This window comes from Dermacentor silvarum, chromosome 7 (genome assembly GCF_013339745.2).
Source record: "Dermacentor silvarum isolate Dsil-2018 chromosome 7, BIME_Dsil_1.4, whole genome shotgun sequence".
Classification (NCBI taxonomy): domain Eukaryota; kingdom Metazoa; phylum Arthropoda; class Arachnida; order Ixodida; family Ixodidae; genus Dermacentor; species Dermacentor silvarum.
Window position 1 is genome coordinate 121,157,197 of NC_051160.1, and position 15,259 is coordinate 121,172,455.

At 46.8% G+C, this 15,259-nt stretch overlaps 1 long non-coding RNA gene across 1 annotated transcript; it reads left to right on the top strand.

Annotated features, from left to right (window-relative positions):
- The first annotated feature begins 2,410 nt into the window (after positions 1–2,410).
- On the top strand, positions 2,411–8,542 carry LOC119459714 (uncharacterized). Its single transcript, XR_005193769.2, has 3 exons — positions 2,411–2,490; positions 4,232–4,309; positions 8,327–8,542. It is a non-coding gene; the product is annotated as an uncharacterized LOC119459714 (long non-coding RNA).
- The last annotated feature ends 6,717 nt before the right edge of the window (positions 8,543–15,259 follow it).

A 15,259-nucleotide genomic window follows, 5' to 3' on the forward strand; every position in this document is an offset into this window, starting at 1 on the left:
AGAATTTTTTAAGATCGCCTGTGGCAGGTAGCATAATTCTTACCTTTGAGCTGGGTTATTAGAAGAGGCGGACCTTAGCAGCACTAGAAATCGAAACACATATTTAACTAATTATCAAAAATTGACTAATGCACTTCTTAGTTAATTACTTCACGACACATGTTGCAATTTACGAATTATAGCCGGTGAGTTTGCAAGACGCATCCGCTTGAAAGGAATTTCTAGGATGACACCAGTTTCGAGATATTTCCGAAAGTGTGGGTGAAATACAAGGGCGTTCCAGTTACTTTTGTGCTTCAATGTATAGAACAGCATTTTGGTAAGAAAGTAAGTGGAACAACAGTGCATTTTTACGGCGATTTTGATGGCGCATATCTGCAAACTGGTGTCATTCTGGAATTTCATTTGCAGTGGGTACGCCTGGCAAGCTCACCGGTTACAATCGTAAATTGCAATATGCGTCATAAAGTAATTAACTGAGAAGTTGTTGAGTAAATTTTTTTAATTAGTTGAATATGTGTTTCGATTGCTCGTTCTACTAATGTCCGCCTCATGGAATAACCCAGCCCAATAATAAGAATTAGGCTACCTGCCACAGGCGATTTCCAAATATTCCGTAAAACAAAAACGAACACCCTGTATATGTATGCCATGTGCTTATCCACGCCATATATGCGGTTTATGTTGCTACACCATGCAATCACCGTGGTTGCGCATACGAGGTCTCACGTTCCTCACTATATTATGTCTCAACATTTTGAGAATGGTTTAATAAAACATGACATTCAAGGCGTATGCCGTTTATCATAAATATTTAACATAAATATGAAAAGTGCCTAACAAGGTCACGAATGAAACCTGGAAGTCATGAAACGCTACTGGCACGGCTCTTTATTGACGGCGTAATGGCGCATGTGCCAGGTCATTACAGGCCCTAGATGGAGTCTTAAAGCTTTTAGGGTGCCAGAAATTCTGGCGCATCTGCGTTAGCCGGACTCGCGGTTAGTACCGCTATATGTGTACACCATAGACTTCTTGGTGCAAATAAAAAAAATTCGTGGCGTTCTGGTTCACGCTCTTATAGTTTACTCTTCTTCCGGAGTTAATACACATTTGCGTGCCACACTACTACAAACACATCTGGCTCGATGACTGCGGAAACTCGCTTTAAAAACGCCGGAGTGAGAAAGCGCGCCGGCAGCAGCGGGAAAATTGCCCTTTGCGCTGTCTGTCGTCTCGCTTCAACGTGAACTAAACGTTGAAAGCACAGCGCATACGAAGCTACCGGCATTCGGCGCATGCGCTTTGTCCCTATCGCCGATCGCGTTGAAGATGAGGCCCGCGCGGGCGCGCACTCCGCCCACATCGCAGATCGCTTTCAATATACGCACCCGCGCGGACGCGCTGTAAGCAGAAGCAGACGGACCAGAACGCGCCCCCCTCCCACTCCCTCTCTGTCGCCTCGTCCCCGTGGCTCGCGCGCGCAAGAAGAACGCGCGCTGCCGCCCTGATTTCCTCCCTCGAGTGCGCTACAATGAGCCGCCATTTCCGGCTCACCATCGTACGCTTTCACTCGCACACACAGCATACTGTTCGGGACGACGATTTTATCGCCGTTGGACTTCATACGAAACCTCACGGCGACGCCGACGGCAGAAATTCACTCGGAGTGTCCATACTATTGCTATCGCAATAAGATATTGCCAGTCTGTTCACATTCTTTGAATTATAGCATACAGAATTGCCCTGCTGAAAGAATTTCTGGTAGATGGCCTGAAACTTATGTAGATCAAATTCTACAATTTTTGTGAGTAGTATACCGCAAAAAGACAAGGCTTTTTTAGACCATTATAAATATCAGAAGGCTGGAACGCGCAGCACTATCAACAAGTCACATTGAAAAATACGGGAACAAAGTTATCCATTTTTATGTAATTACGCAGTACTGTGTTACGGCGATATCTTTAGTGGAGCCTATGAAAGTTTAGTGATATAAAATTTTGGTGTTCGTCTTTCATACTTTTTTTCTAATATATTTTACTTCAGCCTCGGGGAGACTGTTTTCTGCACTGATATGGCCTCCGAGGCCAGTTTTCTTCTTCATTCACGCAGGACTGATATCACAAACACGGGTGATTGAAGTGGGTAATAATTGAACAATATAAACGGGGTGTCTGTGGCTCGATCAAATAACGAGTTATGTCTGCCTAGCCCCATGTGGAGAGGTAGTCACGCTTTAATTAATAAAGATGGATCACTAAATTTTTCTCGGATGCACATTTTTCTGATCGATGCTTACACAACCCAGTTATTTCCCAAGACGTATGACAGAAAGCACGTAGGTCATATTAAATATCATCACTTTACGCCAGCATTATTGATGAATGCTATTTTATGACAATGCTATTTTCAGGGAGAGCCAGCTGTTTGACGCAGAAGCGCTGGAAAACCGAACTGGGCAACCTGTATTGCGGATAAAGTTGAAAAAAGGTAAGCTATAGGTATGGTTATCAATGATAAGAAGCGCATGTTCACTCCTAAAATGACGCAATAAAGCCCACAGTAACATTAAAAAGAACGCCTTCATTCCACTCTATGAAACTGGATGTGCACTACCCGGTGACATAGGTAGACGGCAAATCTGCGACATACATACATACATACATACATACATACATACATACATACATACATACATACATACATACATACATACATACATACATACATACATACATACATACATACATACATACATACATACATACATACATACACAAAGACGTACGCACCAACATATATAGCTGGCCCCAGTAAAGTGCGTAAAGTACCTTAAGGTTGCTAAGGCATTAGCATACATTGATGCATGCATATACAGATACAGAGCCGGCCGAAATTGGTTGCAGTACCCTAAAAATGCTCATGCAATAAAATATCACTGTTTGGTGAGTTCTTCTGTGTCAACTTTGGGATGTTTTGTTCGGAAGGCCCGGCGTATATCACTGATCCACACTCGAGCTCAGTGAGTAGTTTGAACGACTGATCACTGTACGCATTAATACCGGCCGTTTTATTCGAAAAATACGGCACGCCGTGCTACGTCAATGTGCCAAGAAGATGAACCCCATAACTTGATCAGTATAACAATGGCTTCGGACGGCATTGATCCTAAACAGCTTGTGCCGCAGTGAAAACTGCAACCAGAGATTGTCAGTTACGAATATTCGCACACCCCTAGAACTGTGGCATGTGAGGCCATGCCACGGCTCTAGGGGTGTGCGAACATTCGAAACTTTCCGCTAACGAATCGAATAGCGTCCTATTCGATTCGGTATTCGAATCGAACAGTCACTATACGTAAATGCGAATATTTTTCGAATACTTTTCGAATATTTCAAAACGTCAACAGCGCCCAAATAAACCTAAAATTGAAGCAAAGATAGGGTAAATTATCACCCCGCAAGCATAGTGCGGGCATAAAACATAACTTGCATAGTGGGGAGGTTACGTCACTTAGGTAGCCGTCACTTAGGTAGCCATTACAGCTGTACAACGATCATTCGCACTCTCTGAAGAGCTCTATGCATGCGAAGAAACTACTTGTTTGCTCCTAATTATCCGTTTGTGCTTTCAATAAACAAACCTTCATAGTGTACTATGTAATGACAGAGACGTGCTAACTTCAAGAATATTGAGAGGTGAACATCGTAGTATATTAATTGTGATAATGGCTATTTATTTTCAAAAACTGTTCGAGAAGTATTCGATATTCGAGTCGATTCACTTTTGCCACTATTCGATTCGTGTTCGATTCGGCCTCAAAAGTCACTATTCCCACACTCCTAAAGGATGCAATGTCTTCGGCAAACTTTTTGCGGAGTCAGGAACCTGTCTAAGCCTTAAAATTTTACTGACCAATGCAAGCATTCGAACTAGCTACCTTCCATATACGAATGGGCTGCTTGACCTCTACTCCAAGCCAGCTCAAGTATGAATGCAAATAACTCTGTGAAATTGATTCATAGTGGTCGGAAGAATTTATAAAAGTGGCTTCCATGTTTCCCCTACATCTGTTACGTAAATTTACACCTGACATGCTGCATTCGCGTCCACCTTCAATACTACTCGTGAAAAATTCGGATTTATAAATTGTACTCAACTGTGCTTAGAATACAGAGACAGCGCCTACCGTGATGGCTACAGTGAACACAGATGTCCTTTGTCTTCTTAGGGGGACGGTTCTATGATTATAACTTGCTGTTCTGGTCTCCAGTGGAACGGTGTGCCATATTTACTTTTGTCCTTCAAAGTGAGTAAGCCTACGAGGCATACTACATTTAAATATTTTCTTGCATGCATTTCCTGTCAGCAACCATTGTTGTTATGACGGCTTCTGGTGTATCGGACGCTATTATTGTTTCATATATTATATTGTATGGTAATATAGTAATATATTGTTTTATAATAACTTCTGCACTTGTGCAACATGTCGTTCCGAAGTAGCTTTACGCCCTAGAGTGGCTAATTTCATTATCTTACTCCCTTTATTGTGCGATGTACTAGATCGAGATAAGTCACTCTGGAATTGTTGCGATGACTAAAGCACGATGGATAAAAAGCCACTCTAGTGCAGCCCTTATGATTAGCAACCGATAAATGTACCAGCTACTATCACCATTCAGAAATTATTTCTGGAGTTTCTTGCTACCCGTATTGTCATCTTTGTTTTCATTGAACATTATTTTGCTTATCTCCTATCTGACCTTTTTGGAGTCTGCTCGTCAATACACTAGGTAAAACAATCGAGTACGTGATTCATGAATACGCCTGGAAGAAATTGACTGAAGAGATCCTTCGGCGTCGATATACAGGGGTTTCACTTAACTTGGGCAAAACTTTAAAGATTTGCAAATGACACGTAGCTGGACAGAACTAAGGTAATGTTGTTTGCCGTCGCTTGGAGATATTCAGATAATTCTTTGGCGTTCTGCCTAATTAAACAATTAGTCTTAATTAATTGTTCAACATCTCAATTATTATAATTAGATGAAACATGTTAATGACAAAGTTGTAGAGCAATACGAAAAAATCTCGATACAGCTTTCTATTGTTAAATAGGTGCTACGTAAAAGTGTTTTTCTGAGCGTGAAAGCCCGCGAATGCACGCAATATTGCCGCGCGACTGGGCGCTGGAGTCGACACCCTATAGAAGAAAACATCGAAACCACATTGATGATGTGGTTTGGTGGAAAACCCGAAAATAGAACCAAAACGGCGCAGCGGGACGTAGGCGTAAAGAAGGCATCAAGCTTCTGGGCCACTTAGCAAAGAAGGTATTCGGCCGGACACGGAGTATATTGCCGCAGTGCTCCACTTTCCCTGCCAAGAACATCAAAAAGACTTGTGCAGTTTTATCGGCTTCGCCTCCGACTTCCGCCGATTTATGCAGAACTTCGCAATGCTTGCGTCTCCGCTCCATCAACTTGTTCGATCTCCCGTGCCAATCGTTTGGACAGAGGACTGCGAAGCAGCTTTCGAGGCTGTAAAGCAAGCTCTCATATCCGAGGCGGTATTGTGCCATTTTGACACGGTTGCGCTTACAATCGTCCACACCGACGCTAGCGGTCATGGTATTGGTAGTGTTCTATTACAATGTGACCATACCTCTAGTGAGCGAGTCATTGCCTATGCCAGTCGTTGCCTGTTGACAGCAGAGAAACATAATACCATTACTGAGCAGGAATGACTTGCTGTCGGTTGGGCTGTGCAAAAATTCCGCCCGTATTTGCACAGCCGTCGCTTCACGGTCGTTAAAGACCATCGCGCATTGTGCTGACTATCCTTGTTGAGGAACTTATCAGGTCGTCTTGGGCGCTGGGTGATTCGCTTACAGGAGTACGACTTCGACATAACATACAGGTCTGGGAAGAAGCACCAAGACGCAGACGCTCTCTCCCGTTGCCAGCTTCCGATCTCGGATCGTCCACCAACGCCTCGCCGAAAAAGCCCGTCTCACGAGCTATCTTCATCCCCTTTACAAATCACCACGCTGGGCTTGCCAGACACATCTCATCTTCCTCGTCTGTACATATCATCATCATGCTCCACGAGCCGCGACTCCTTTCTTATCGTGGCGCGCAATCTGGAAAACATTTGCCTGTCAGTCCAGGGACCCACTGGCCTCTGCCGCCTGCCTGGCCTGGCTAGTTAAGGACTTTTGTCTTACCAGGTCGGAGCGTGCGAGCTGTGCCTTCCACAGCTCCATTGTGCTACGGGTATTTCGCCTGTGAGGGTGCTCAGTGCATTCCCAGGTTATATGTGTAAGGGTGGGAATGTCACCCCACCAAGGTAAGTTGGTCCTATAGCGAGTGGGATACATGGAATGTAGCAATTTTAAATCGAGAGATACCCCGGCCTGCAATTTGCGCTGACCGCTGGCGTCTTCCCCGCTACGTTGTGGGTCAGGCGGTGGATATTTTCTGCGGACTCCGCGCTGATGCGCAACGATGTCTTTGGCATTTAAATTGATGGGATTTTGTGAGGGATAGCGCGAATGTTTGGGGTTAGAAGAGGACGCCGTCGCTCGGTTAGCAGACCCTGGAGCTAACGCGTTAGCCTGTTCCTTTTCCTGTAACCCCGCGGGGCCCGGGAACCAGAGTAGGCCATTACGATGGTTGAAAGTAAAGCCCCTCTATCAGCCTATACGCTTTCTTTAAGTAGCGCCAACCTTTGAGGAGCCGCCTCCGCTTATTTCCGGTTCCGCCGCTTCCGAAGTTTCTGCGCTGCTTTCGTCCGTCTTGGCCTTTCACGTGGTTTCCGCGGTCACCGTGAACACAAATGATAAAGTGGCGGCGGCGGAAAGGACGGAAGAAAGATCATGGCTGCACTTCCGCCTTCCTCGGTTGGAGATGAGGAGGAAAAGTATAGGGGGAGAGCGGGTTGGCACTACTTAGCTGATAGGCGTTAATACTATTGAGGGGCTTTAGTTGAAGGATTTCGGGACTATCGCGAGGCTAGCCGCAGTTAGATTCCCCTTGAGAAACATGCGACAATCTCCCGGGAATCCTTGACCACGTCCTAATCTCACGTAAATAACGTCAAAAATGCCTAACGTTGGCTCTATGTGCATTTCTTCGAAATAGCGCCAAAATAAAAGCACACCACCTCGGAATGACTCTAAAAACAAAAGCTCTTGTGTTCTTAATGCCATTCCGTCTTGGTGCACTTGTGCGGCACCGCTTCCAAGAAATAAACCCTTATCAATACGCCGAAGTGTCAATTCTACTCAAATGTGCAATGTTGCTAAATGTTCTTCGAAAACAAAATGACAACTAGAAATGGCCAGATATTTCAATTCAGGATGTATCAGATTGTGAAAGTTTAAATATACAGCGTCATGTTAGCATGGAATTAGCTCTTTGAATGCTCGAGGTATGTTTCTTCTGACATATCCTGGATGAGTTAATTTATTCGTAGTACAAATGTTTTTAACTTGCCGCGTTACACAATCACGCATTACTGTAGTGTCTCATCCGACTGCAAATTAGGTTCTCGATATGCTACATCAGTCATGAGAAGAACCATGTATTTCACTACATTTTGGTCGAATGAGTTCTCAAATGAAGTAGCTGCTTATTCATTTACTGAAACGTATGAACATTACATGATAATTTTAGCATAATCTTTGTACTATCAGCGTGAAATGAAACATGACCAGCGGAGCGCGTGGCCCAAGCATAAGTGAAGGTATAGTGCGCGCCGTGCAGTCATCACCATTGACAGGTGCGCACATCCAGTTTGTCTGCACTGAGCGATATTTGCGGGAGGTTTTCGCTTCTCTTCTGATTCTTAGATTCGAAAGGGAGAAAAAAATCAGAAGCTCAAATATTGCAGTTTACTGCGAGTCGCACTGTTCGCCGGAACCATAACCGCTATCGGCGTCAAATGAAACGCGAACAACGGAGCGCCTGGTGCGTTTAGCTCATGCGGTTTCCAGCTTGAGTGCCACGTTCATTCATTCGATCGGCAAACTTGCGCAGCGCGGTATCGCTGGCAGCCGTGACGGTGGCAGGCGTGGGTGTGCCGAGCACGTTTCCAGAACAGAAGCGAAAATATAGGGGGATTGCACAGCGCCCAAACCGGATGTGCGCGCCCGTCAATGGTGGTGACTGAACAGCGTGCACTATACCTTCACTTATGCTTGGGCCACGTGCTCCGCCGTTCAAGTTTCATTTGACGCTGATAGTGCCTACTCTGTTGTAGCATTTCGTCTTTGTGTTTACGAATGTTGGTAATATTTTCGTAAATGTTTTATTTTACCTTTCAGGTAAGCCTGAGTGCGAGATGCAAGTTTGGGAGGATCACGTTCAACGAAACACACCCACGTGCCAGTCGGCATATAAAAAGCAATGTGTAGGAAGACAATTTCCTATCTACACACGCCAATGCGCGCCACCTAGACACTAAAGGCTAGATAAGCACTCTCAGTTGTAACAAGAACAGTCGTAGCTTTTGATGTAGTCGTAGTAATGATTTAAATAAATGTAATGATAAAATAAATGTATTTCTGTGCTATTTGTATTATTTATTTGTAACAGGAACATTTATCCATCGTATTTTCTAATGTAGAATATTATTGCGATAGTCTTTGTAAGGACACCTCGAGTGAGAGCTGACGCCGTCACCATGCTATTCCGTATAAATTTCTAGTGTGATAAAAGCCCATCACATCCCACCGGTCGTGGATTGCACGCGCGACGTTCTGGCGTGCATTCTCATAGTTTAGAAAAGTAGCATGTTTTATTGGAAGACCTAAAAAATATCAGCAATATGTTAATGAATACAAAAAAATATCTCCTGAGCGTAATAAACGTTAAATGAAATCTAGATGAGGATGACAAAACCATTGACATTTGTGATATGTTTTTATTTATACATTTACTTATAAAATGCTGCAGACAAGAAGTCATGACACTTCATGCAGAGCGGATAGCAGGGGACTCAAAGTTTACAGGCTTTTTTCATAGGGTAGGACAACGGAAGTGCATGTTCAGCCCAAATATATGCCTGGTACTCAACCATCAGAAACCAAATTTGATGTTGGCCCTTGCCAACATCAGACTTGAAACGTTCTATCTCACGACCTGCCCTAACGACCTGCATGGTTTTCAAGGCCAGCTTAACAAATTCACAAATGTGAAAAAAAATTATGGGGTTTTACGTGCCAAAACCAGTTCTGATTATGAGGCACGCCGCAGTGGGGGACTCCGGAAATTTGGACCACCTGGGGTTCTTTAACGTGCACCTAAATCTAAGTACACGGGTGTTTTCGCATTTCGCCCCCATCGAAATGCGGCCGCCGTGGCCGGGATTCGATCCCGCGACCTCGTGCTTAGCAGCCCAACACCATAGCCACTGAGCAACCACGGCGGGTCAAATTCACAAATTTGATCGGCCAGCCTGCAGTTTAAAAAAAAGCTGCATGCTGAAGAACGCTTGCGAGACGAGCGCAGCAAGTTGGTGAGACATTCGCAAATCACATCAAGGATGTCGTGGACCACGACGAGCGCATCGATATGACAATGGTGGAGAGCAACATAAAAAGGCCGCATTAAAGGGATAATCATTGTTTGGAAACTATGACCAATTTATGTTTGCATCCAACTTGCTTTACGCCACAACTTGGGTCACTGCGAACGTGCCATTGTGAGGGTGGCCGAATAGACAACTTGGACCACTGGATATGTGCAATTACGTATCGGGCACTTGAAACTGTGAAACATCCTCTGGTGTTGGGCGGAATGTAACGCACGTCACAGGTCTTCCTTATGCACAGTAGCCGGGCGCTCTGTCACGCTATGTCACGAATGAATGGCATCCCCCACCAAGAACAGCTGCCTGTCGTACTGGGACCGACTCTGTAAAGCAAAGTATTTTTCATTAATGGATCTCGAGACAGTCTACCGGTAAATTGAAGTCGACGAGAGGGAGCGGTAGAAGACAGCTTTTATCCCGCCAGCCAGCATGCTCGAGTTCAAAATCATCCCCTACAGACTTTGCTCTGAACCTGCAACGTTCCAGCGCGTGATAGACAGGCTTGAAAAACAGACATGTCACGGCTACTTGGCTAACGGTGTAGGGTTGCCGAGAATTTTATCAATAAGCTTAGGAAGCTTCAGAAAGTATTTAAGGCAGTAAAGTGATCAGCCTTCATCCTGAAACCAGAAAAGTGGCGCTTCGCTTAACCCTAAAGCTCCTATTCGTTGTTCACGTGAGCAGCAAGTGTGGAGTCCCCCCCCCCCCATGTATACAAGAAGCAGCGACCATCGCTAAGTTCCAGCCGACCATCAACCAGTAAACCTTTCGCAGATTTCTTGGCCTTTGTCCCTATTGCCATAGAGTTAATATAACCAACGCTAGAGGAAAAGCTCCCCATAGCAATCATGTACTGAAATCGGGAACCGCCAGGGCACTGCCATGTTGCTACCATATGCAGGAGCTCTGGCGTAGACAGCGAGATGCGATTCAGACGAGCGCGCTATCAACGCGATCCCGAGCCTCCGTCAACACGGTAGCACCATCTAGTTAAGAGGCCTGGAAACGCTGCCTTTTATACACATTAAATTTTCAATCAAAAGGGATGGACGACGACGAAGTGGCTCTTTGATAGAACGCTTCTATCTCTGTTCCTTGCATTTTGATCAGGTTTTCTACGTTTTTCGGGGACGCTGCTTCCTGCCTCGTGGCAACGGACGCGGAGCCTTCAACAGGCCCGCCCTGCCTGAGGTCTGCTATGGCAAGCTCCCCGGAAAATCAACGCGCCTGGTCCAGCACCAGCGAGGTCATCAGCGAGGCTCGCTGCCTTGTGGCTATGGACGCGGAGTCAAGTGCGGTGACACCCGGCCAGAGGTCAACCATGGCGAGCTCGTCGAGGAAACGAGGTTCCTGGTCTACCACCAGCGAGGACACCGAACTGTACTCGGTCACCGGCGATGACTCGTCAGATGACACCTTTGAGTCTGTGATGAGCAGGAAGGCCAAAAGAAGGTTTCTCAAGGTGTCTTCACCAGCGAGGACATTAACAATGAAGACAAAAATTGAACGCTGGCCGCACTCCGTCCTCTTCGTGCCTGAGGACTCCTCCATCAGCCTCCGAACACTTAACAGGCAAGCTCTCTCCATGTTCCTCGAGGGGGTGGCGCCAAATGACATAAGAAAAGTTCGAATAAACACGCGAAAAAATATCCTCGCTGTGGACGCGTCAAATTGTAGTGCGTTGGACAGAGCTTCGGAAAATAACAGATTTGGGAGGCATCAAAGTCCTACCGCGTGTACCATTGGACGAATCCAGCATGGCGGGCGTCATTTACGACATTGATTTGGCCATAGCGAACTCGGTTCTGCCAATTCTCATCAAACCAGTGACTGAAGGAGTTATCATCACAAATGTGCTCCGCCTTGGCAACTCCCGCTGCGTGAAGTTGATATTCAAGGGCGATTCCATTCCTTTGCATGTCAAGGTTGGCCACTTCCGTCATGCTGTTCGCCCATTCGTGCCCAAGCCACTTCAGTGCCATAACTGCATGAAGATCGGCCATGTCAAGGGCGTCTGTACAAAGAGTACGGTTTGTCCATGCTGCGCGGAGTCGCCCACTGTGGACGCTTGCCACGCAACACGTTTAAAGTGCAGTAACTGTGATGGATCCCATGATGCCTCATCCAAAGAGTGCCCGCAAATCCGGAGAGAAATTGCTGTGCTTAAACAAATGGTCAGACACCGCTCATCCCACAGAGAAGCTGCTGAGACTGTACGACGCCGGCGTAATCGCCGACGCAAGCGTACAAGACGGGGTGCTGATCATGCGCAGAACGTACCCAACCCACTACCTTCGAGTGCAAGTAAACATACAAGCACGAAGAAGATTGATACTGAGAAATCTAAAGCCGCGGAAGACTGGCCTGCGCTTCCGCGCACAGAGCCTGCCAAGGAGCCTCCCCGCCTGATGTGTACTTCCACGCACACTTCGGTGGATAAAGTACCTAGGGTTGACCGACAGATCATACCGATGCTGCGGTTCCTAATGAATGTCATTAAAGAGCTACTGACAAGTATTGCAACCCCAGCCGCTCGAAGTGGCCTGCAAGTGCTGGACGCGCTGAGCCCAGTCCTAGCAGCCCTCGAGTAGAACCATGGATGGCAATCACCGATCGTTCCGCCAAGGGGTCAGAGATGCATGTATTATCCAGTGGAACGCCAGAGGACTTAGATGTCGGATGCCTGACTTTCGTCAGTTTGTATATTCTAACCGTTTCCCAATCATCGTAATCTGTGAACCGAAATTATCAAACCCAATCCGACTATCCGGCTACGAATCAATCGTGTCCTCAACTTGCAGCGAAAGCAGCAAAGTCGTTGTGTTTATTCGTCGGGAGCTTACCTACGTCGTTCAGCAAGTGCCACCTCATGATGAGAATCAGTATGTTTGCTTGACTGTTAAGAAGAAAAAGGTAGCCTTTACACTGGTGGGTACCTACTTATCCCCTTCAACCCGGTTTGATAGCAAGAGACTAGAAGACATCTCGACAGCAACCCCTGGTCTATGGATTATCACGGGAGACTTTAACGCCCACCACCCTATCTGGGGAAGCTCTAAAATTAACGCAACCGGCCGACGGCTGGCTTCATTCGCATCTGACCATGGACTGTCCTTGCTTAATGATGGGAGCCCCACCTTTTTACGAGGCTCATCATACAGCAGTTGCTTAGACTTGGCTTTTGTGTCGCGTCGCTTGGCTACTCGTGTAAAGTGGTTTTTAGACATTGAGACACATGGGAGTGATCATATCCCCAGTTACCTTAAGATCAAAGGTTTGGCCAGCTGCCATTCCCCAAACACAATCCGGCGAATTGACTGGTCTACATTCGAAACCAGCATGGAAGAAGCTTGTCGCAACGGTCTTCCTTCTGGCCTTCGGCAAGCTATCAAGGAGGCAACGCAGAATGCGATGTCCACGCTGACCTGCAATCCAAGGTTCTCCAAATCCGACGTGGAGTTAGAGCGACTCTGTGCGATTCGTCGGCGGGCCGAGCGAAGACACCGACGCACAAAGTCCATCCATGATCTCAACATAGCCAGACGCACGCGAAAGAAAATCCAGCGCTGAATGCCCAAACTGGAATCTCAACGGTGGGCAAAATTTTATGAATCACTAGACCCCCGAAAATCTCTTTCTCATATATGGACAACCGTGCGAGGCCTACGTACATTTCCCAAACAACGCGTGCCATTCAACGCCTTGGCACTTTTCCAACGTCGAGAGGACATCGAGGTAGCGGAAGATTTCTGCAGAACGATTGCAGGTCAATCAACCTACACAGGCTCCCTTGGTAGGGATAACATTGAGCCGCATACACGGGACTCACGCACGGACTTGCCTTTCACCACCGAGGAGCTTGATGCGGCTCTTGCTTTGTGTAATCGGTCGTCGTCTCCTGGACCAGATGGCATATCGTACCACATCTTGTGCCACCTAGGTGAGCGAGCTCGACATGCCTTGCTGGATATATTCAATGAATCCTGGCAGGATGGAAGCGTTCCTCAAGAATGGAAGACAAGCCGCCTGGTGCCACTCCTCGCAAGTCACCACTAGAGCTCGCGTCATACCGCCCAATTGCGCTGGCAAGTTGCGTAGGGAAGGTGATGGAACGCATGATCCTTGCCAGATTGGAGTGGTACCAGGAACGCTACCAAGTTTATCCAAATGCTATGGCCGGCTTTCGACGTCTCCGCTGCTCCATCGATAATGTCATCGATCTGGTCACTTACGTCCAGCATCAAAAGAGGTGTAAACGATTATCGGTCGCTATGTTTCTGGACGTAAAAGGAGCTTATGACAATGTTGCTCATGATGCCATACTTGATGCTCTGGAATCGGTTGGCCTTGGTGGCCGCGTGTACCGGTGGACCCGCAACTACTTACACATGAGGTCATTCTTTGTGCAGACCGAGTACGGTCCGACGTCTCAACACTGCACATACCGTGGTGTTCCTCATGGTGGCGTCTTGAGCCCCACACTATTCAATCTTCTTCTTGTCGGTCTCGTGGAACGCATTCCAAATGCTGTCCATATATTAATGTTTGCCGATGACATCTGCGTGTGGACGTCAGGTGTAACACGTCCTCAGGTGCCCGCGAGACTTCAAAATCTGCGACATCAATTTCGGCGTATCTCTGAGAACAAGGCCTCCAGATTTCACCTGAGAAATGTGCGCTGGTCGCGTTTACGGGGAAGTCAGTGACGTCTTACGCCATATCCATCAATGGGCAAAACATCTGTTACGCCAGGACGCATAGATTCTTAGGGGTGATCATTGATCGAGACCTCAGCTGGAGTCCCCATGTGACCTACCTGAAGAAACGCCTAACGGCCATTTCACACGTTTTCAAATTTCTTGGAGGCAAAACGTGGAGAGCGTCAGTACACGCAATGTTACAACTATAGAGGGCACTGTTTCTCGGATATCTGAGATACAGCTCACCTGTATTGAGCAATACCTGCAGAAGCAACATCCGCACAATCGAAAGTGCTCAGGCGCAGGCACTAAGGGTTTGTCTTGGATTGCCACGATGCACATCGACAGCGCAAACAATTGCAATAGCTCAAGATTACTCAGTGACAACTCATATGACATTGGAAGTGCTCAGAGCACACATCAGGCACATTGCCCGCTCCCCTTCCCATCACCTCGCCACTCTGCCGAATGACCGACCCAATGCCTCCTTTTGCCAGGCGATATTGGCGTACCGTGACTGCCTCCCTCGAGATTATACGCCTGCCGAGAGACTGCTATCACCTCCTTGGTGTTTGGCTCGTCCACAAGTTCGATTCTCGGTACCAGGGATTCGAACGAAAGCAGGACTCTCGTCCCCAGCTCTCAAGCAGCTATCCCTCCTCATGCTGCACGAGACATACAAGGACCATTTTCACATTTACACTGATGACTCGACAACTCTTGACGGATCTACAGGGGCTGTGATCTTCCCCGCAAAAGCTGTGACCCTTCAGTTTCAAACTTCTTACCGGACAACGTCGACTGCGGCGGAGCTTGCTCTACTTCGCTGCGCACTTCACATGATTCACGAAGACTTACCAAGATGGAGCATATTTACAGATTCGAAGGCCGCCCTGCATTGTCTGCTATCCGCTCTACGTCCTGGACAACAACACCAACTTGTGCTGGAAATAAGGCACCTTTGT